The 21,953-nt window shown below is 43.8% G+C and overlaps 1 protein-coding gene across 7 annotated transcripts in view; it reads left to right on the top strand.

Moving 5' to 3' along the window:
• The window catches only part of phf24 (PHD finger protein 24), a 175,387-nt gene that overhangs the window by 85,548 nt on the left and 67,886 nt on the right, over window positions 1-21,953 (top strand). For 4 of the 7 annotated variants that reach the window (XM_059644941.1, XM_059644938.1, XM_059644939.1 and 1 more), the window contains exon 2: window positions 12,941-13,053. The exons of the other annotated variants lie outside the window; for them this stretch is intronic. The gene's annotated coding sequence lies outside the window, so the exon portion shown is untranslated. The remainder of the gene's footprint in view (window positions 1-12,940; window positions 13,054-21,953) is intronic. 7 annotated transcript variants of the gene reach the window in all.

Below are 21,953 nucleotides of genomic sequence, written 5' to 3'. Positions count from 1 at the left end.
TACACCTTGTTACCCCGGAGATGCACCTTTGGATTCCTAGGACAGGAACATTACTGCTTCACCATCATCAAGCAATCATCAAGCAATATCACACCCATGCTGTATATTAACTAACAGCAAATTACGTACAGGGCAGACATTTACTTCCTATCTAACTCCATGGTGTCCCTGCCCTGGCAGTGTTTGATAGGGAAAATGTATACAGAACTTTACTTTGTATCTGACCCCATGCTCAATCGGTCCTGAGAGTGTTTTATGGAGAAATTGTAATGAAAGCTTTACTCTGTATCTAATCTCTTGCTGAGCCTTAACTGAGAATGAGTAATGGTCAATGTAGAGAGAACCTAACTGTAATGTAACCTTGGAATAGACGTTTTCAAGGACCGTAACTTCCACTCCACAGTGGTTGAAAACGCTCTCGACTGTCTCTCGCATTTCCCGCAACTCATCCCTCACACGCCCTCCCTGCAATAACAACCAAAACAGAATCCCCCTCATCCTCACATACCACCCCACTAACCTCCGGAACCAACGCATCATCCTCCATTAGCAATCTGACCCCACCACCAAAGACATTTTTCCCTCCCCACCCTTGTCGGCTTTCTGGAGGGACCCTCTCTCTGTGACTCCCTTGTCCTCTCCACACTCCACACCACCCCCACCACCCCCAGCGCTTTTCCCTGCGACCGCAGGATGTGCTACACCTCCCCTACACCTCCGCCTCCACCCCCACCTCTAAGAACGCCGTCCATATCAAACAGATGTTCACCTGCACATCTGCTAATGTGGTATACTGCATCCACTGTTCCCATTGTGGATTCCTTTACATCTGGAAAGCAAGCAGAAGCTTGGGGGCCGCTTTGTGGAACACCTGCTCGGTTTGCAACATACAACTGCACCTCTCAGTTGCAAACCACTTCAACACCCCCTCTCATTCTTTGGATGACATGTCCATCCTGGGCCTCCTGCAGTGCCACATTGATGCCACCCGAAGGTTGCAGGAACAGCAACTCATATTCCGCTTGGGAACCCTGCAGCCCAATGGTATCACTGTGGACTTCACAAGTTTCAAAATCTCCCCTCCCCTGACCGCATCCCAGAACTAGCCCAGTTTGTCCCTGCCTCCCTCAGCTGTCCTCCCACCTATCCACTCCTCCCACCTCAAGCCCCACCCCCATCTCCTACCTACTCGACTCATCCCTTCTGCGTGAACTGTCCATCCTCCCAGGACCGACCTATTCCTCCCTAACTCCCCACCCACACTCACCTTTACTGGCTCCAACCCTGCCTCTTTGACCTGACTGTCTCCTCTCTACCTATCTTCTCCTTTATCCATCTTCTATCCGCCTCCCTCTCTCTTCCTGTTTATTTCAGAATCCCCTTCCCCTCCCCCATTTCTGAAGAAGGGTCTAGACCTAAAATGACAGCTTTCCTGCTCCTCTGATGCTGCTTGGCCTGCTGTGTTCATCCAGCTCTACACCTTGTTATCTGTAATGTAATCTCTATGTGATGAATGCTGGGGCTGATTTCTAATATCATTCACAGTCCTTCATTTCCAAACCTTGACATTTCCAATTTTGAGAAGCTGCTGGATGTGAAAAGGAATGGAAGCTGCATTGAATGAATGTTCTTGTGGCCTCCTCAGCCTCAATGATGAAATACACAACCTGCCGTGAAAGTCAAGTGGACTATAGCTCATCAGTTATTTATGCTTCCTCTGGGATATATATCACTCTGTTAGCCTGCTTCACCTGCTCCTCTTCTTCAAAACCAACAGTTTTCCTTTTGGTTTCATGCTATGGCCCTAAGAACTCCTTACATTCATTCTGCTTGTCAGTTAGTGGCTTTGACCTGCTACACCATGGTCCAATGCCTTCAGCATAGTGCCGTTGGAGAAGCTATTGGGATTGCCCCAATGTAGGCCATTCAGCCCTTCCAGCTTGTTAATTGAACTGTGGTCTTAATATCATCAAAGAAAACCTGATGCAACCGTTCATGAAGAAGGGTCACTGGAGTCAAAACATTAACTCTGTTTCCCTCCCCACGGACCTGCTGAGTTTTTCCAACACCTTCTGTTTTTGTTCTATCCCCTCCTGATCCTCAGCTTCTCGGGGAGACAAATTTCCATTTTGTTTGTGATGATGTTGTTGAGCCACCCATTTTAAGGTCTTGCTGGTTGTTGTCATCATCACTGCTCCAGAGTTGAGGGTATTGATGTCATCTAGTGCTCATGGGGTTACGTTGAGCCCCTGGACCCAAAGGATCATGGCTGGCAGAACTGGGCTAGTGTACAGCTCTCATATCTTTGTGGCAGGGAGAAGAGTGTTCCTCTGGGCACTTGTTCCCTCAAGGAAACCTCCTCCGTCTTTCCCTCACCCCACACTCACACCATGGGGCCTGTGAGCTACTGACACTCACCAGGCCTCCAGTTAACAGGAGGGGGTGACAGCTACAGATATGAGGCAGGCACGGTAACGTAGTGGAAATGCTACTGGGGCAAACGTTTGGTCTCATACTTTTAGATGGGGAGAATGGATTCGAATCCCATCAAGGTAACTGGTAAAATCTAAATTTAATTAATAGATTTAGCCAAATAGTAAACATTCCAGAGTTTCAGAATCATGTGGCAGAGTATTAGGCTCCTCAGTCATAATGTTCCAAGACTGACTTTTCCATAAACGTGCCATAGGGAGATAATCATAGAATCCCTACTGTGGAACGAGGCCATTAGGCGTATTGAGTCCATACTGATGCTCAAAAGAGCACCGCACCCAGATCAACTCCAGTAACCCTGCCTTTCCTGCACATCTTTGGACTGTGGGAGGAAATCCGCACAGACATATGGAGAATTGCAAATTCTGTACAGACAGTCACCCAAAGGTGGAACTGAACTTGGGTCCCTGGTGCTGTGAGGCAACAGTGCTAACCATGGAGTCACTCTGCTGCCTGCATGATGGGCTACCGGTGGAGGCTGTCTAGAGTAGGTTCACTTGGCTGGTCCTAGAACTGTCTTATGAGGAGAGGCTCGAGGAGTTTGATCCTGTGTTCTTAGGGGGTTTGACAAGGTAGATGTGGAAAGATTGTTTCCCCTTGTAGTCCAAGACCAGAGGTCATCATCTCAGAATAAGGAATCACTCATTTAAGACAGAGGTGAGGAGGAATTTCTACTTGCAGAGGTTAGTGAGTCTGTGGAATTCTTTACTGCAGAGGACTGTCAGGGCTGGATAAAGAAGTATATTCAAGTGCTGATAGATTTTTAATCAGTGAGGGAATCAAGAGTCATGGGAAAAGGCAGGAAAGCCAGGAGCTGAGGATTATCAGATGACATCATCGATGATCTGGTTGAATGGTGGGAAAGACTTGATAGGCTGAATGGTTTACTTCTGTTCCTACGTTTCATAGTCCTATTTGCTTCTTTTGAGAATTACTTCATATCTGTGTCTCCTTACTCAATCATTTTATGAATGGGAACAGTTTCCCCCGACCACTCTGATCACCCTCTGATGCTTTTGAAAACATCTATCAAACCTCCCAGTAATAAAAATAAAATAAAAGTGCCAGAAAATTACAGGAAGAGAGAGCACTGCACCAAAAATTCAGGCGCAGACTATAACAGCACTTTTGATAATGTGGGTTCTACTCAAATTAATATTGCTGGTGCAATTCAAGGAGATAGAAAGATTTATAATTTGATTAGGAATGAAAAGTTATAGGTTTACATCCTACATAATAAAAGCTCAATATGGACAGCATGCAAATCTGAAGGAGCAATCAAGTCTTTTTTTTCATTTGAAATTATATTAGATTCAGGTCATCAATTGTGGGTCTAATTCCAGCCACACATTATAAAACCAGAATTCATTTCTGCTCTTTTGTTCTCCAGCATTAACAACAGTCTTGCCACTCCCAGCGACAGCAAGTGGCTCCCCAGAGAACAAAGCAGAGGCATTGAATTCATCTGGTCAAATATTAGTCATTGAGCAGCCTGGCATAGCTGTCAGTTATTGTGCGCACAAGTGGCAGTAATCAGTTACTGAAGCAGTCAAGGCCAAATCCTTTGTGGTGACAGTTAATTAGGATTTTCACAATGTGATGATCGCTCTATCATTTCACTGTCGCTGATATCCAAGGGGGAGATAGTCAAATTTAGCTTGATTTGAAAGACTGGTTGCTCTCTTCCTCAAGTCGCCAGCCAATTCCAATGTAAACTTATTCAGACCATGAGATGTAGGAGCAGAAGTAGGCCATTTGGCCCATTGACTCTGTTCTGCCATTCAATAGGATTCTGGCAGTTCTGATGGTCCTCAACTCCACTTTCTTGCCTTTTCGCCACAACTCCTGATCACTGATTTAAAAGCATTAAATAAATTTAATGACCTCGCCTTGGCAGCCCACTGTGGTAAAGAATTGCAGAGATTCACTACACTCCTCATCTCTGTCATAAATATGTCACCCCTTATTCTGAGGTTATGCCCTCTGGTCCAAGACTCTCTCACAACGGGAGAAGAACAGTTTTGAACTGTAGATGTTGTTCTAATGTAGGATAAAGGTACAGTAATGTTCCAAAATGCACACCAGATAAATATAAGAAAAAATGAAATATTGGGCAGGAGTAGGCCAATCAGCCCCTCAAATCTCTTCGCCATTCAACAGGATCATGGCTAATCTGATTGTGGCCTCAATTCCACTTTTTCATCAAGATCCTTCCCCCTTCCTTTCCCTCCAGCCCAGTGCTCACACCTCTCCTAAACTTTGACTCCCTTGTGGAGCAAAATTCCTTCTACCCTGGCTCTTGATAAGTTTAATGACCCAGACACTGCTGTTCCCTCTGGCAGACAACTTCAAAGACTAACAGCTCTCTGTGAAAAGAAATGCCTCCTCATCTCCATCTGAATGAGGAACACTTTCCTTTGCAATTGTGCCACAAGAAAGTCACCATATGACAAGCTATTGGGAAGATAATCTATTCTTGTGATGATGATAGAATGGGATTTAATGACATTTGGGGGAACCTCACAGCTGCCATTCAATAGGATCATGGCTAATTCGACATTCCTTATGTCCACTTTCCAGCCCTCTTCCGGTAATCCTTGACTCCTCGGCTGATTAAGCACCTCTCTATGTCAGTCTTAAATGTACACAAGGACCCTGCCCCCATAGCTCTTTGTGGCAAAGCATTCCAAAGTGTCTCAATGCTCTAAGAGAAGAAATTCCTTCTCACCTCAGTGTTAAATTGGTACCTGTTTATTCTTCAACAATGCTGTCTGGTCCTAGACACTCCCACGAGGGGAAACATCCTCTAAACATTTGCCCTGTCAAGCCCCTTAAGAATCCTAAATGTTTCAATGAGATCACCTCCCATTCTCCTGAACTCCAGTGAGTAGACTTCCAACCTGTTTAGCCTTTAATCATAAGACAATTCCTCTGTACCGGGGATTATCTTAGTAAACTTTATCTGAATTACCTCGATAGAAATGATATCTTTCCTTAATTAGGGCAATGAAAACTGCTCACAGTGCTCCAGGTGTGACCTCCCCAGCACCTTATACGGTTGCAGTATGGATTCCTGCCCTTATCCTTCTTGAAATAAGGGCCAACATTCCCAATTACCTGCTGCTCCTGTGTGCTGGATTTCTGTGTTTCATGTACCTGATTCCGTTTGTATTGCAGTTTTCTGCAGTTTTTCTCCATGAGTGGCTAAGAGAGCAGATGGGGTCTTGGCTTAATGACCGTGCTGAACACAACGCAGGATGTCCTGTGAATAGGCATGCTTTAGAAGCTCAAGGTGGATGCTTGGATCAGAGAGATGAGGGCTCTTTAAAAGAGTTGAATTTCAGAGGTGACAAGCGTTGACGTCAAGGCTGCATTTGATTGAGTGTGGCAGCAAGGAGCCCTTGCAATACTAGAATTAAAGAATATTAGGGGCAATCTCTCCAGTGGTTGGAATCACAGTGTGTAGAGAAGAAAGTGGTCGTGGTTGTTGGAGGCCAGTCATCTCAGCTCCAGCTGCAGGAGGTCCTCAGGATAGTGACTGAGGACCAACAATATTCAGCTGCTTCATCAATGACCTTCCCTCCATCACAAGGTCAGAAGTGAGGATATTCGCTGATGATGGCACAATGTTCAGCACCATTTGCGACTCCTCAGATACTGAAGCAGTCTATATTCAAGTCCAGCAAGACTAGGACAATATCCAGGCTTGGGCTGACAAGTAGCAAGTTCCACCCACACCACACAAATTTCAAGCATCTCCAACAAGAGATAATCTAACCACCATCCTTTGATATTCAATGGTGTTACTGTCACTGAATCCCTCACTATTGCCACTCCGGGGATTACCATTGACCAGAAACTGAATGGACGAGCCATACAAATACATTGGCTACAAGAGCAGGTCAGAGGCTAAGATTACTGTGTTGAGTAACTCCCCTCCTAACTCCCCAAAGCCTGACCACCATCTAAAAGGCACAAGTCAGGAGTGTGATAAAATACTCCCTACTTGCCTGGATGGGTGCAGCTCCCACAACACTCAAGAAGCTTGACACCATCCAGAACAAAGCAGCCTGTTTAACTGTTACCACATCCACAAACATCCACTTCCTCCACTACCAACGCTCAGTAGCAACAGTGCATAATATCCATAAAATGGACTGCAGAAATTTACCAAAGATCCTCAGGCAGCACCTTCCAAACCCACGACACTTCCATCTAGAAGGACAAGGCAGCAGAAACCCCTGGTTCCCCTCCTAACCACTCACCATTTTGACTTGGGAATATATCATCTTTCCTTCACTGTCACTGGAACAAAATCCTGGAATTCCCCCTCCAAGGGCAATGTGGGTCTACCTACAGCATAGGGACTGCAGTAGTTCAAGAACGCAACTCACTACCACCTTCTCAAGGCACCTAGACATGGGAAATAATCGCTGGCCAGCCAGCAAAACCCACATCCCATGAATAAATAAAACAGTGGTTGCCAGACCTGCTGAGTTTCTCCAGCATTCTTTGTGTTTATTTTAGATTTCCAACATCCATAATGTTTTATTTTTATTTGTGTTGGTGAGGCTAGTTTGAGGGTGGGGGGGATTGGGTAGTAAAAGGTAGCGTAGATTGAGGCAACTTCCAAAGTATAGGTACATAAGGAATTACTGAACCCACTGTAGGCCAGGTCCTTGAGTCTTTTGGCTATAGCTCTGGAACAAAACTTTTCACTTTATTTAGACCTGTCCCAGATTCTACTTAATGTCATGTCATAACACCAGACTGAACATTTATTGCCCATCCCTACTTGCCCTTGAGAAAGTATTGGTGAGCTGCCTTCTTAAACTGCTGCAGTCCATGTGCTGGAGGTGGACCCACAATTGTTTAAGAGGGAAAGTAGCGATCTATTTCTAAGTCAGGAGGGCAAATGACTTGGAGAGGAACTTACAGGGGGTGGTGTTCCCATGTATCTACTATCCTTGTCCTTCTAGGTGGAAGTGGTCATGGGTTTGGATGGTGCTGTGAAGATTACATTACAGTGAATATTAATCAGATCGTCGTTGTTTTGAACAATTATTCTATTATTTGCCTTAAGGCTTACCAAAGCAGGAGGGTTGGGGTCAGGATGCCATGTGGGTTTGCGGGATCCCTCACTATCTCAGAGGTTGCCTCAGAGTTTAGCTCCTCTCCCCAATACTCTCACAGGTCATCACACCAACTCTCCTACTTAACCCCACTCCTCTTTCTGCTCCAGTGATACGGTTCATGTTAGGGTAATGGTGGTTAGAGTTTTTTTTAAGAAGTGCTACCTTAATGTCCTTATCCTACTACAAAATCTATCAACTTCAATCTTTTAATTGTTCAACTGATCATCGACTTCAGTAATTTTTTGGGAGAGACTGAGTGGTGCGAGGGAGAGGCTGTAAATGTTACTTGATAACTCTGGCACTTCCTGCAATTGCAAAACAATCTCTGGAAATGAAAACCTTTCCTTGAGTTCATCATTTCCGTTCGTGGATGATTATCAGTTGCAAAATGGCGTGGATGAAACAGTGACCGATTTTATGAACAGTTCTGTGGAGGGATTGAGCCAAGTCTTGGTTTGACAAATTATATGCAAATCTTCAGATTTACCTCCGTCCTCCAAAACAAAACTACCTCAATTTATTCTCACCAAGACAAAGGCCCTTTAAAAGAACTGGCAGCTTTCCTGAGCTTCCAGTGCAGTTTTTGGAATAATAGGTTGTAATGGTTTGCATGTTGTTTATAATTTGAGAGTTAAGAGCCCTAATAGGAGAAAATGATTACCTGCAACAGACTGCAATTACAATACTCTCACGGATGGGTTATTTGATGGTTTGGGAATATATTTCACATCCCATTGTTATGTAAAATATGAGAGTGAATCAATCAAATCAACGAAGTGGAAGAGATTGTGTTCCAATTCTCATAACCCCCCTCAGGGGAGAGAATCTCAAATTAGAGGATAATTTGCTAGCTCCTATTCAGAATTATTCTCCCCTCAAAGTCTCCTAAATGGTTCACCTACGTCAGTTTCCTCATATAACAATCAGGGCTGTTCAAATCAAAGCTCAGCAATGAGGACTCACTTCTTTTTCATGTGTATCACTGCCCCTCCTGCCCATTGGCCATGTCCTGCATGTTCTCCATCAAAAACCAATCCCAATTCCCTACCTCTAAGCTCCTTTTCCTCTCTATCACATCCTCAAAATCCAAAGCTATAGATTTGGAAGATAAGTGAAAAGGAATTTAGTCTATATCCCTGACTTCTTTTATCTTTCATGGGACGTGGCTGGAAATTTGCTGCCTATCCCTAATTGCCCCCTGAACTGAGTGCCTTACGAGTTTTGAGAAGTGAGTGCCTTACTTGGCCATTTCAGAGGCAAGTTAAGATCTGGCCACATTGCTGTGAACCTGGAGTTACATGTAGGTCAGACCAGGTGAGGACGGCAGATTTCCCCCCCCGAAGGACATTAGTGAAGAAGATGGGTTTTTTTCCACCATGCTTACTGGTTTCCTGACCCCATTACTGAGATTAGATTTCATTTCATGAACTGAATTTACACTTCACCAGGTCCTGTGCTGGGATTTGAATCTAGGCTTCTTGGGAGGATTGCTGATGCAGTAACATTGTCTCTAGAGAGTTGAGGAATGATTGCACATAGGCCTCGAATCTGAGGAAACAGAGTTGAGAAAGCAGATAGACAGAAAACCTTTCTGTGCTGGGACAGCCCACAATAACCAGAAAATTAGAGCTAGCCCATTCAGTTTGATATCAGGAAACAAATCTTCTAAGAATCTTGCATGACTCAATAAGGTTGCATCTCATTCATCTAAACTCCAATGAGTGCTGACCTAATCTCCTTGACCTCCCTCATAAGATAGCCCATCCACATTGGGTATCATTGAGTAAAGCTTCTCTGGACAGTTGCAATGCCAGTATATCTTTCCCGAGATAAAGGTCACAAAACTGTTCATCCAATCATGGTCTGACTAGTGTCTTGTATAGGTTTAGCTAAACTTGACTCATACTCTGCCTTTCCTACCCATTTCCAACATTAGTTGAACATTAGTGACAACTCACCACTGCCAGATACCTTAGAATATAACAGCATCTCCAGGCCATCTTTACTTAGCCATTATGCTCCCAGACAGGGAAGATTATTTGATTTGATTTGGACAAGTTCCTGCAGATTGGAGGGTAGATAATGTTATCCCACTATTTAAAAAGGAAGGCACAGAGAATAAAGGAATTATGGACCTGTGAGTCTAAGTCAGTCATGGGGAAAACGCTAGAGTCTATTATCAAGGATTTAATAGCATGGCACTGAGGAAACAGTGATAGAGTCAGACATAGTCTGCATGGATTTACAAAAGAGAAATCATGCTTGATAAATCTACGAGAATTCTTCATGGATATTGTAGCAGAGTTGATTGGAGAACTAGTGGATGTGGTTTATTTGGACTTTCAAAAGTCTTTCAACATAAGAGATTAATGTTTAAAATTAATATGCATAGGATGGGGGTGGGGGTAAAGTATTGAGACAGATAGAAAATTGGTTAGCTGACAGGAAACTAAAAATAAGAATAAATGGGTCTTTTTCTGAAAACCAGGCAGTCACTAATGGGGTACCGCACAGATTGTACTAAGACAGCAGCTCTTCACAATATATATTAATGATTTAGATAAGAAAGGTAAATATAATACCTCAAAATTGCATAATCAACTGAAATAGTTCCACAGAGGCCAGTATCAAGTCACCCCTTATTTTCACATGGCAAATCCTTCACTCTGATCCAGCTCCCTCAGAGTCAACAGAACCTCTGACACTGCTGTTTATATCTGCCAGCTAGGGCTCCCTGATAGGACCAGATTAACGGTCCCAATCAGGGGACCCTGGGATTCACCAGGCTGACTTTGTTACAATCACAAAGCTGGGTGGACGGGCAAGGCATGAGAAGGATGCAGAGATATTGCAGTGTGATTTGACAGGCTGAGTAAGTGTGCAAATGCGTGGCAGATGCAGTACAATATGGTTAAATGTGAGGATATCCATTTTGAAGCAAAAATCGGAAGGCCGATTATTATTTGAATGGCTGTAAATTGAGAGAGGGGAATCTTCAATGAGACCTAGGTGTCCTTCTTAGTCAGCAGCTTCCAAATCCACAACCACTTCCATTTAGGAGGAGAAAAGTATCTGATGGATGGCAACAACGCCCTCTGCAATATTGTCTCCAAGCCACTCACCATCCTGACTTGGAAATATATCGCTATTCCTTCACTGTTGCTGAATCAAACCACAAAAAAATTGTGCTTTCTTGTCATGAAACCCAACACGGTGACAAATATCTTTACAGAACAGAATGTATTCCACCTGTTCAGTGTGAGTTTTTTTATTCATTTGTGAGATGTGGGTTTGCTAGCTGGTCAGCATTTCTTGACGATCACTAGTTGCACTTGAGAAGGTGATGGTGAGCTGCCTGCTTGAAACACGACAGTCCATCAGCTGTGTGTTGACCCATAATCCCATTCGGGAGGGAATTCCAGGATTTTGACCCAGCAACAGTGAAGGAACGGCGATATATTTCCAAGTCAAGGAAAGTATACAAGTGATTCCAATCTCATCCATATGAAACCATAACGCTGTCTGTGATTTTGGCACAAGCAGAAATTGAGATTTTAATGTGTTACTGAGGGTCTTAGAAACAATAGAACCAATAGACCCAAAGATAATGTGGGACATGATTAAGCATCTCAATGATAATGGGAACTGCAGATGCTGGAGAATCCGAGACAACAAAATGTGGAGCTGAATGAACACAGTAGGACCCTTTTCTGATGAAGAGTCTAGGCCCAAAATGTCAGCTTTTGTGCTCCTAAGATGCTGCTTGGCCTGCTGTGTTCATCCATCTCCACATCTTGTTGTCTTAGCATCTCACTAGCTAGGTTCTGGGTGGGACTATGTTTGGATGGTAATATCCCACTGCTGCTGCAGCAAGGTTGGGGCAAAAATGCATTTTAAAGCTGGAAATAGAGACTTCTTCTGCATCTGGCATTTTTGGAACCTGGATTTGGTGTGGGACTGTGCAATGCTGGCCAGTTAAAGATTGATTCCCCAGTAATAACATCTTGTTCAGCACAGAAGTCGTGTCAATTTGTCAAACGTTTGCCACAAGGCAAGAATGGGAAAGCCTTGAAACCTCTGAAAAGAAACTCAGCAGGTTAGTCTTGAGTGAGAAATGGTGACTGTTAAACCATTGATGAGTGTGCATCTAGTTTACTCCAGAGAGAGAAATCTGCCATCGCTATGCAGTCTGACCTACACATGACTCCAGACCCACAGCAATGTAGCTGACTCTTGGCCAGCCTCGGAAATGGTGCTGTTCAGTTCAAGCAGATAATTTGGAATGGGCAATAAATGCTGGTCCAGCCAGAGACACCCATTTTCTATTCTTTGATGAAAATGAAAACTTGATCAGAAGTCACACGACACCAAGTTATAGCCCAACACGTGTATTTGAAATCACAAACTTTCGGAGCACTGTCCCTTTGTCAGGTGCAGTTCACTTCTGACATTGTCCACCCCAGTCCAACACTGGCGCCTCCACATCAATAAAAACTTGCAGAGTGAATATGGAACCTGTCGGCTTTATCACGTGTGTGGGGGTTGGGGAGTGTTGTTAATGGAGGGTGGGGGTGGAAATACTGGGGTTATATCGGAAGACAGGGATGAGTGCAGACCCTGTAGGAATGGGCAACTGAGTGCGAATAGCGAACTGGAGATGTCTGCAGCACCGATCCTTTAGCCAGACTGCGCTTTGCCAATCAAACATCTCCTCCCCCACTTTGACACTCCTTGCACTTCAATGACAGAAGTGGTGTGTTGTCAATGTCCGATTGATTCCATTATGCCCAGTGAATGCTGGAATAAGGACATGCTGTTGAGCTCTGTCCAATTTATAATGAATTTTTTTTGTGCTCAAATTGTTCCCCTTCCTCCTAAAAAGCTGAAGTGCATGATTTACCTCAGGGTGTGTGCCAGCTGCTGCAACTGAGAGATTATAAATATCCACCAAGCGTGAATAATGGCCGCTTCAGGGTTTGTACTGACAAATTACACACTTCAAAATGGAGGTTATACTTAAAGGGGCACTGTCAACAGGAGGTCAAAGTAACTGTTAGTATATGCACAATGCCTAATGTCCTCTCATGGTATGGAGATGCAGGTGTTGGCCTGGGGTGGAAAAAGTCAGAAGTCATACAACACTAGGTTATAGTCCAACAAGTTTATTTGAAATTACAAGCTTTTGAAGCACTGCTCCTTTGTCATCTGAAAGCTTATAACCTGGTGGCATGTGATTTCTGACTCATGCCCTCCATTATTTAGCACATAAATATTCACAAAGTAACTTTCCTTTATTCTTTATTCATTCGCAGGATAAGGACATCACTGGTTAGGCAGCACTTACTGCCCATCCCTAATTGCCTGGAGGGCAGTTCAGAGTCAACCACCTTGTTGTGGATCTGGAGTTACATGTGGGCCAGATCAGGTGAGGATTACAGTTTTGTTCCCTAAAGGACTTCAGTGAATCAGATGGCTAATGTAATCCCACTATTTAAAAAAAAAAGAGGTAAAGAGAAGGTAGGGAATTGTAGAGCAGTTAGCCTGGCATCTGTAGTTGGGAGTCCATCACAAAAGATTTAATAGCAGAGCACTTGGAAAACAGGATTGGACAGAGTGAGTATGGATTTACAAAAGGGAAATCATGCTTGTCAAATCTACTAGAATTTTTGGTGGATGTATCCTGTAGGGTTGATTAAGGGAAACCAATACATGTAGTTTACTTAGAATTTCAGAAGGTGTGCTGACCCCTACAGGGTTCATGGGGAATCCACCAACTAATTTCCCCGTGGAACTCCTATGAGCTCTCTTAGTAACAGGCAAGCCCAGCTCAGACTCACCGCCTGAGCCCTTTAATTCGGAAACTTAGCTAATGTTCTGGTGACCCAGGTTCAAAACCCATAGTAGATGGAGGAATTTGATTGCAAGTTTAAAAAAAAATAGACCCAGCCCCCTCAAAATCAATTTTGATTTAGCCACTTCCCACTTTCTTTACTCCTCCCTCAATTTTGATGGTTTGCATTTCTTTGCAATCGGCTCTGCCTGTAAATATTTGGCTACGTGGGTGTCTTACTGATGGTAGTTAGTAGTTTAAAATTTGAAAAGGTTCATTAGACCTTGTAAACCAGTCGCTGAGAGTAAGCAGAGATAACAAGGTGTGGAGCTGGATGAACACAGCAGGTCAAGCAGCATCAGAGGAGCCGAAAAGCTGATGTTTCGGGCCCGACATGTCAGCTTTCTTGCTCCTAAGATGCTGCCTGGCCTGCTGTGTTCATCCAGCTCCACACCTTGTTATCTCCCATTCTCCAGCATCTACAGTTCCTATTATCACTGAGAGTAAGCATGCAGGTGCAATAGGCAGTGAAGGCTAATGGGATGTTACCCTTCATTGCAAGAGGATTCACGTATAGGAGCAGGGATGTCTTACTGCAATGCTACAGGGGCTTGCTGAAACCACAGCTGGAGTATTATGTGCAGTATCTGAAGAGGGATGTTCTGGCTATTGCAGTGCAACAAGAATATATCATTGATTCCTGAGATAGTACGATTTGTCATATGAGAAGAGACTGGATTAATTAGGACTATATTCACTGGAGTTGATAAGAATAAGAGGGATTTCCTAGTCCAAGTCCTAGTAATTGAGTCACAGAGTCATACAGCATGGAAATAGGCCCTTTAGTCCAACCAATCCATGCTGACCATAACTAGTCCCAAACATGCATATGAAGTCTGCCCCCACAGCTTTCTGTGGCAAGGAGTTCTACCTCACAATCCTCTTGGAGAAAAGTTCCTCCTTATCTCAGTCTTAAATTGGCACCCCTTTAATTGGAATCTATGCCCCTCTGGTCCTATACATGCCCATGAGGGACTCTCACTTCATTCAACTCAGTACCCTGTTCTGCTCTTTCCCCATACACTTTGATCTCTTTAGTCCTAACTAAACTAGTCCCACCTGCCTTGGTCCATGTCCCTCCAAACATTTCTTATTCTTTATCTTCAAAATTCTATCAGGTCCATACAGGGTAAATGCAGTGAAATGTTCCCAATGATAAAGGGGTCCAGAACAAGGGGTTGCTGTCGAAGAATATGAGGTAGACCATCTAAGACTGAGATGAGGAGAAATGTCTTCACCCAGAGAATGGTGAACCTTTGGAATTCTCTGCCATGGAAAGCAGTTGATGCCAAAACATTGAATGTTTCAAGAAGGATTCAGATATAGTTCTTAGGACTAAAGAGATCAAAGTGTATGGGGAAAGAGCAGAACAGGGTACTGAGTTGAATGAAGTGAGAGTCCCTCATGGGCATGTATAGGACCAGAGGGGCATAGATTCCAATTAAAGGGGTGCCAATTTAAGACTGAGATAAGGAGGAACTTTTCTCCAAGAGGATTGTGAGGTAGAACTCCTTGCCTCAGAAAGCTGTGGGGGCAGACTTCATATGCATGTTTAAGGCTGAGATTGATAGATTCTTAATCAGGAGAGAAATCAAGGGTTATGTGGAAAGGAATGTGGAAATGGGGTGTATTGGAGCAGCCATGAATGGTACAGAAGGCTCGAAGGGCTGAATGGGCTACTCTTGTTCCTATTTCTTATGGTCTTATCATCAACCATAATCAGGTTGAATTGTGAAACAAGTTTGAGGCCTGAATGGCCTATTTCTGCTTCTATTATTTAAGTTTCTAATGTTTACCACCACAATATGTGCTTCTCTGTCTTCTCAGCAGTCACTGAGATGACATCACCAGTTTAAACATCTCCTATTTCATTTCGTAGACACAAGGAGCAGAGGAATTGGGCCGGGAAAAACACACCTTCATTGGGGGCATCAAATGGGGTTTGGGAGTTTGGAATCCATATTCTATACCCCACCAATATTCCTGCCCAGTGACTTACAATTCCTAGGCTTACAAATTGGTTACAGCTCAGAAGGAGGCCATTGCAAACAAGCACCTGCTGCCATTCTCCCACCTTTTCTGCCTGTTCCTTTCAGCTAATAATCCAATTTCCTCTTGAAAGCCTTGATTGAAGTTGCCTCTGTCACAAACTTGAACAGCGCACCCCAGGTCCTGATCATTCACTGCCTAGAAACATTTCTTCTTGGGTCACCATTGCTTTTATTTTCCAATTGCCTTCACTTTGCACCCCTTTAGTTCTCAATCCTGTGCCAACAATAAGGCCCAAAACATCAGCTTTTGTGCTCCTAAGATGCTGCTTGGCCTGCTGGGTTCATCCACCCCCACACTTTGTTATCTCAGATTCTCCAGAATCTGCAGTTCCCATTATCTCAGGAACAGTTTCTCCTGCTCTACTCTGTCCAGACCCCTTGTAATTTTGAACCCCTCAAACAAATTTCTTCTCAAGCTCCTGCTCTCCAAGGAAGCAGTCCTAACCTCTCCAATGTATCCGCATAATTATAGTTTCTCATTCCATCCTGTCCTTTCTCCAATACCTTCACATCCACCTCAAGGTACATGTGCTCAGGACTGAGTGCAACACTCCAGCTGAGGCTGAACTAGTGTCCTATACAAGTTCAACATAACCTCCTTGCCCTTGTAGCCTATGCTCCTGTTAATAAAGGCATGTTTCATGAACACTTCTTTCAACCTGTACCACCTTTAATGATTTATGGATATATATATACCCAGGCTCCTCTGCTCCTGCACCCCTGTACAGTTGTAATTTCATTACAACTTGAAACTTAACTTGTGTCTGGAGTCTTGCTATGTTCAAATTAGCCACATTTCCTGATTGCAAGAACTGAGAAGCACTTTGGGTCATCTTATGGATGCAAATGTTGCAATGGAAACTCAAGTCTTTTTTTTTAGTCATTCATTATTAATAGTTGTTTGGCAGTACAGAACCTGAATGTTGTTGTGAAAGACATATTTTGTCGAACCTTTCAGCTTGCACTCCTAGTCACTGAGTCACAGAGTCGTACAGCATGCAAACAGGCCCTTTGATCCAACCAATCTATGCTGACCATAATCTCAATCTAAACTAGTCCCACCTGTCTTGGCCCATATCCCTCCAAACCTTCCTTATTCTTGTATTTATCCAAACGTCTTTTAAATGTTGTAACTGAATCCCACATACACCACTTCCTCTGGAAGTTCATTCCACACAGGAACAGTGTCTGTGTAAAAAAGTTGCCCCTCATGTCTTTTCCAAATCTTTCTCCTCTCAGCTTAAAAATATGCCCTCAGTCTTGAAATTGCCCACTCTAGGGAAAAGAAACCAGCCCTTTACCTCAGTTATACTCCTTATTATTTTATAAACTTTTATAAATTTTATAAAATTTTATGAGGTCAATCCTCAACCTCCTACGCTCCAATGAAAAAAAAGTTACAGCCTATCCAGCCTCTCTTTATAACTCAAACCCTCCATTCCCAGTAACATTCTGCTGAATCTTTTCTGAACCCTCTCCAGCTTGAAAATATCGTTCCTTTAATAGAATGACCAGAACTGCATTCAGTATTCTAGGAGAAGCCCCATCAATGTCCTCAACATGACGTCCCAACACCTACACTTAAAGGATTTCGCAATGAAGGCAAGTGTGCTAAATACTTTCTTAACCACCCTATCTACATGTAACACAAACTTCAAAGAATTATCTACCTGAATCCCTAGGCCTCTCTGTTCTACGACACTCCTCAAGGCTCTACTTTTAATTGCATATGTTCTGTCTTTGTTAGTTTTACCAAAATGCAATATCTCTCACTCCTCAGCCCATTGATCCAATTGTTCGAGATCTGTTTGTAATTTTAGATACACCAACAAGGCATTTCACAAGAACAGCAAGTCAAAGGCAAAAACAACTCTAACACTGCATGAGAGTATGGGTTGTTTAGCAAGTGGACTGATTGTTAGAGGTGCTGCTAAGGAGAATGACAAACTAAAGTGTTGGCTGTTTATTCCCTATTTTCTCTATGACTGGTCAAAATGGATGGGCGAATTGCTACAGTTTTGAATAAGTTTTCCACATGAAGGATTTCTTCACATTAGTGAAGGCTGTATAGGGCTTGTGTCCCAATAGCAACATCCTGTCCATATTCTTATTTAACATCATTGGCCTATTCACTGGCACAACACTCAGGGAATCCATAAATGTCTGCCCTGCAGCACTCTATGATTTTCACCACCACCGCCAACACCATTGTGTGAAGCAGGACTCAATGCAGTGATGATCTCGGTGTCTTGTGCAGTCAAAAATCACATGACACCAGTTTATAGTCCAACAAGTTTAACATAGAACATAGAACATTACAGCACAGTACAGGCCCTTCGGCCCTCGATGTTGTACCGACCTGTCATACCGATCTGAAGCCCATTTAACCTACACTATTCCATGTACATCCATATGCCTGTCCAATGATGACTTAAATGTACTTAAAGTTGGCGAATCTACTACCAGTAAGTTTAACACAAGCTTTCAGAGCCTTGCTCCTTCTTCAAGTGTTAGTGACAGAGGAGGCATCAGGCACAGAATTTATAAGCAAAATATCAAAGGCTCATAGAGCTGATGCAAATATATTGAACAAATCTAAATCGGCTGTTCAATCTTTAATTAGTTAGAAAGGAGATGCAGGTTTTGATTGATCAATATGCAAATCCCAGAATTTCTTTCAAGTCACTGTCCCAAGATAACTAAAGGTTCTACCAGTATATCAGAGGTGACATCTCAGGTGAGACAATGCATTTTAGGTGATAGGCCTTGTTTCAAATCTTTTGTATTTTAACTTGGAGTCAGGCTGGTTTTATTTCCAAAACCTGCAACTCCCTTCTAACTGCCTAAACATGGATAAAGAATAGGACTGACACCAAACCTTGCGGGCTGTTGCAATTTTCCAAGGTGTTGATGACACGCAATACATTTGAATCTGTAGTAGCAAGTAACAGTCGCCTGACCTGTCTTAATCAGTTTTATCTTTTGCACAAATTTATGTTTGAAATGGAACAGTTAAACGAACGACATTTCTTCAATGTCTTGCTTAGGAAATCGGCCAGGGCTTCTCCATCTTTGTCTACGGAAGCCCAGTGTCACTGGTCAATATACACACTGGAACTGCTACAGGTCCACATGCTATAAGATTGGCCTGGTCAGCAACAGTAAATATGGCTTCAGTCATTATTCACTATGTAAGTGTGATACTGAAATTAGCCATCCTACAATCATCCAATACATAGTTATGGGCCCTGCCAACATTCTGGCAAATGTACTCAAGACTTGTATTCCAAAACTTAACGCTCTCTGACCAAAGCTCTTACAGTACAGTTGCATCACTGGCATCTACCAGACAATGTGGAAAATTGCCCAGGTATGTTCTGTATACAAATGACATGGATGTGCCAGTCAGGTGAAGTGGTCTGAATTTAGCTGACGAAGGAGCAGCACTATGAAAGCTTGTGATTTCAGATGAACCTGTTGGACTATAATCTGGTGTCATGCAACTTTTGACTCTGTACACAAAAAGCAGGACAAATCCCATCCAGTCAATTACTGCCCCGTCAGTCTACTCTCGATCATCAGTAAAGTGATGGAAGGTGTCAGTAACAGAGCTATGAAGCAGCACCCTCTCAGCTATAACCTGCTCAGTGATGCCCAGTTTCTGTTCTGCCAGGGCCACTCAGCTCCTGACCTCATTACAGCCTGGGTTCAAGCATGGACAAAACAGCTGAATTCCAGAGGTGAGGTGAGAGTGACAGTCCTTGATATTAAGGCTGCATTCGACCGAGTGTGGCATTAAGCAGCACAGGACATCTCTCCAGGAGTTTATCAGGATAGTGTCCCAAGGCCAACCATCTTCAATTGTTCCGTCCAATATACGTTCAGGATCATTCTCGACTCTGTGGATACTGAAGCAGTTCATTCCCAAATGCAATGAAATCTGGATGGTATCCGAACTTAGGCTTGACAAGTGGCAAGTAACAGTCACATCATACAGAGAACAAAGAACTAAAAACAATTCAGAATAGGAACAGGCCCTCTGGCCCTCCAAGCCTGTGCTAACACATTTTGCCATTCCATGCTAAAACTATCTTTACTTTCAGGATCCATATCCCTTTATTCCCTCCTTTTCATGCATTCATCCAGATGCCTCTAGAATGCTGCTATTGTATCTGCTTCCACCAACTCCTCTGGCAGCACGTCCCAGACACTCACCACCCTTTATGTGAAAAACCCACCTCACACATCTCCTTTAAATTTCTCCCCTCCCACCTTGAACCTGTGTCCCCTAGTAATTGACTCCTCCACACGAGTAAAAAGCCTCCCACTCTATCCATGCCATTCAAAATCTTATAAACATCTATCAGATCACCCTTCAACCACCAGCAGTGAAAACAAACCCAGTCTATCCAATCATTTTTCATAGCTAAAATCCACCATACCAGGCAACATTCAAGCCTTTTCTGCACCCTCTGCAAAGCATCTAAATCTTCCTGGTAGTGAGGTGACCAGATCTGTATGCAACATTCCAAGTATGCCCCAATTAATGTTCTATAAAACTGCAGCGTAACTTGCCTATCCTCATACTCTGTACCCCTTCCAATGAAAGCAGGCATGCCAGCGGGGAAACCAAGCGAAGGATTGGGGACTGTTTTAGGGTACACCCACGCTCGGTTCACACTAAACAACTGCACCTCCCAGTCACAAACCACTTCAACTCCCCCTCCCATTCCTTAGATGGCAATGTCTATCTGCGACTCCTGCAGTGCCACAATGATGCCACCTGAAGATTGCAGGAACAGCACCTCATATTTCGCTTGGGAACCCTGCAGCCCAATGGTATCAATGTGGACTTCACAAGCTTCAAAATCTACCCTCCCTGGACCACATCCCAAAACCAGCCCAGCTCGTCCCCGCCTCCCTAACCCGTCCTTCCTCCCACCTACATCCTCCTCCCACCTCAAGCCCCACCCCCATCTCTGACCTACTAACCACATCCTGATCCCTTGACCTGTCCGTCCTCCCTGGACTGACCTATCCCATCCCTAACTCCCCACCTACACTCAACTTTACAGGCTCCAACCCTGCGTCTTTGACCTGTCTATCTCCTCTCCATGTATCTTCTTCTTTGTCCATCTTCTATCCGCCTCCCTGTCTGTCCCTATTTATTCCAGAATCCCCTTCCCCTCCCCCATTTCTGAAGAAGTGTCTAGGCCCAAAATGTCAGCCTTCCTGCTCTTCTGATGCTACTCCGCCTGCTGTGTTCATCCAATGCTACACCTTGTTATCTCAGACATGCCATAGACCTTTTATACTACCTTACCTACCTACACTGCCACCTTCAGTGATGTGTGGACCTGCACACTCAGATGTCTCTGCATAACATTAAGGGCAAAAAGGGTAAAAATTCCAGGCAATGGCCATCTGCAATAAGAGATGATCTAGCCACTGCTCTTTGACATACAATTCTGTTACCATCACTGAATCCCCCACTACTGATTGATCAGAAACTCAACTGGATTTGCCAAATGAACACCATGGTTACAAGATCAGGTCGGAAGTTAGGAATACTGTGCTGAATAACTCACGTCTCGACTTCCCAAAGCCTGTCCACCATCTACAGGTAATAGAATACTTCCCTCTTGCTTGGACGAGAGCAGCTCTAAAAACACTCAAGAAGCTTGACACCATCCGGGACAAAGCAGCCCACTTGATTGGCACCACATCCACAAGCATTCACTCCCTCCATCACCGATGGTCCATAGCAGATACGTGTAGCTCACCAAAGATCCTTAGACCAAATCCATGGCTCACTTATCTAGATCTAGAAGGTCAAGGGCAGTAAATCCATGGGAACACCACCACTTGCAAGATCCCCTGAAAGCCACTCTCTACCCTGACTTGGAAATATATCTCCATTCCTTCAGTGTCGCTGTATCAAAATCTTGGAATTTCCCCCCCCAAGGGCATTGTGAGTCAACCTACAGCACATGTACTGCAGTAGTTCAAGGAGGCAGCCCACCATCATCTTCTCAAGGGCAACTAGGGATGGGCAATAAATGCTGGACTAGCCTGCAGTGCCCACATCTCATGAGTGAATTAAAAAAAGACAACGGCTTCCTTGATCAGACCCTTTCTGAATGTATCTCACTTAAACATGCTTAAGGTCATTGCACTTGATTCTGCAAAGTGTCCAGTCTATGCTAGATGACCCTGAACCGTAAGGTGTCTTAAATGATTGAATAACAGGTGAAGCTATTTTGTTTCACTCTCCTTCTATACAGTAACAATAGTAATGGTGCTCACCACCAACAGCATTCTATCACAGAAGTGAGTAATGTGGGAAATGAATTTCAGAGACGCAATGTGACGCCAGGAATGTAG

Source organism: Stegostoma tigrinum, chromosome 3 (genome assembly GCF_030684315.1).
Source record: "Stegostoma tigrinum isolate sSteTig4 chromosome 3, sSteTig4.hap1, whole genome shotgun sequence".
Lineage (NCBI taxonomy): Eukaryota > Metazoa > Chordata > Chondrichthyes > Orectolobiformes > Stegostomatidae > Stegostoma > Stegostoma tigrinum.
This window is presented reverse-complemented; position numbering and strand designations above follow the sequence as displayed.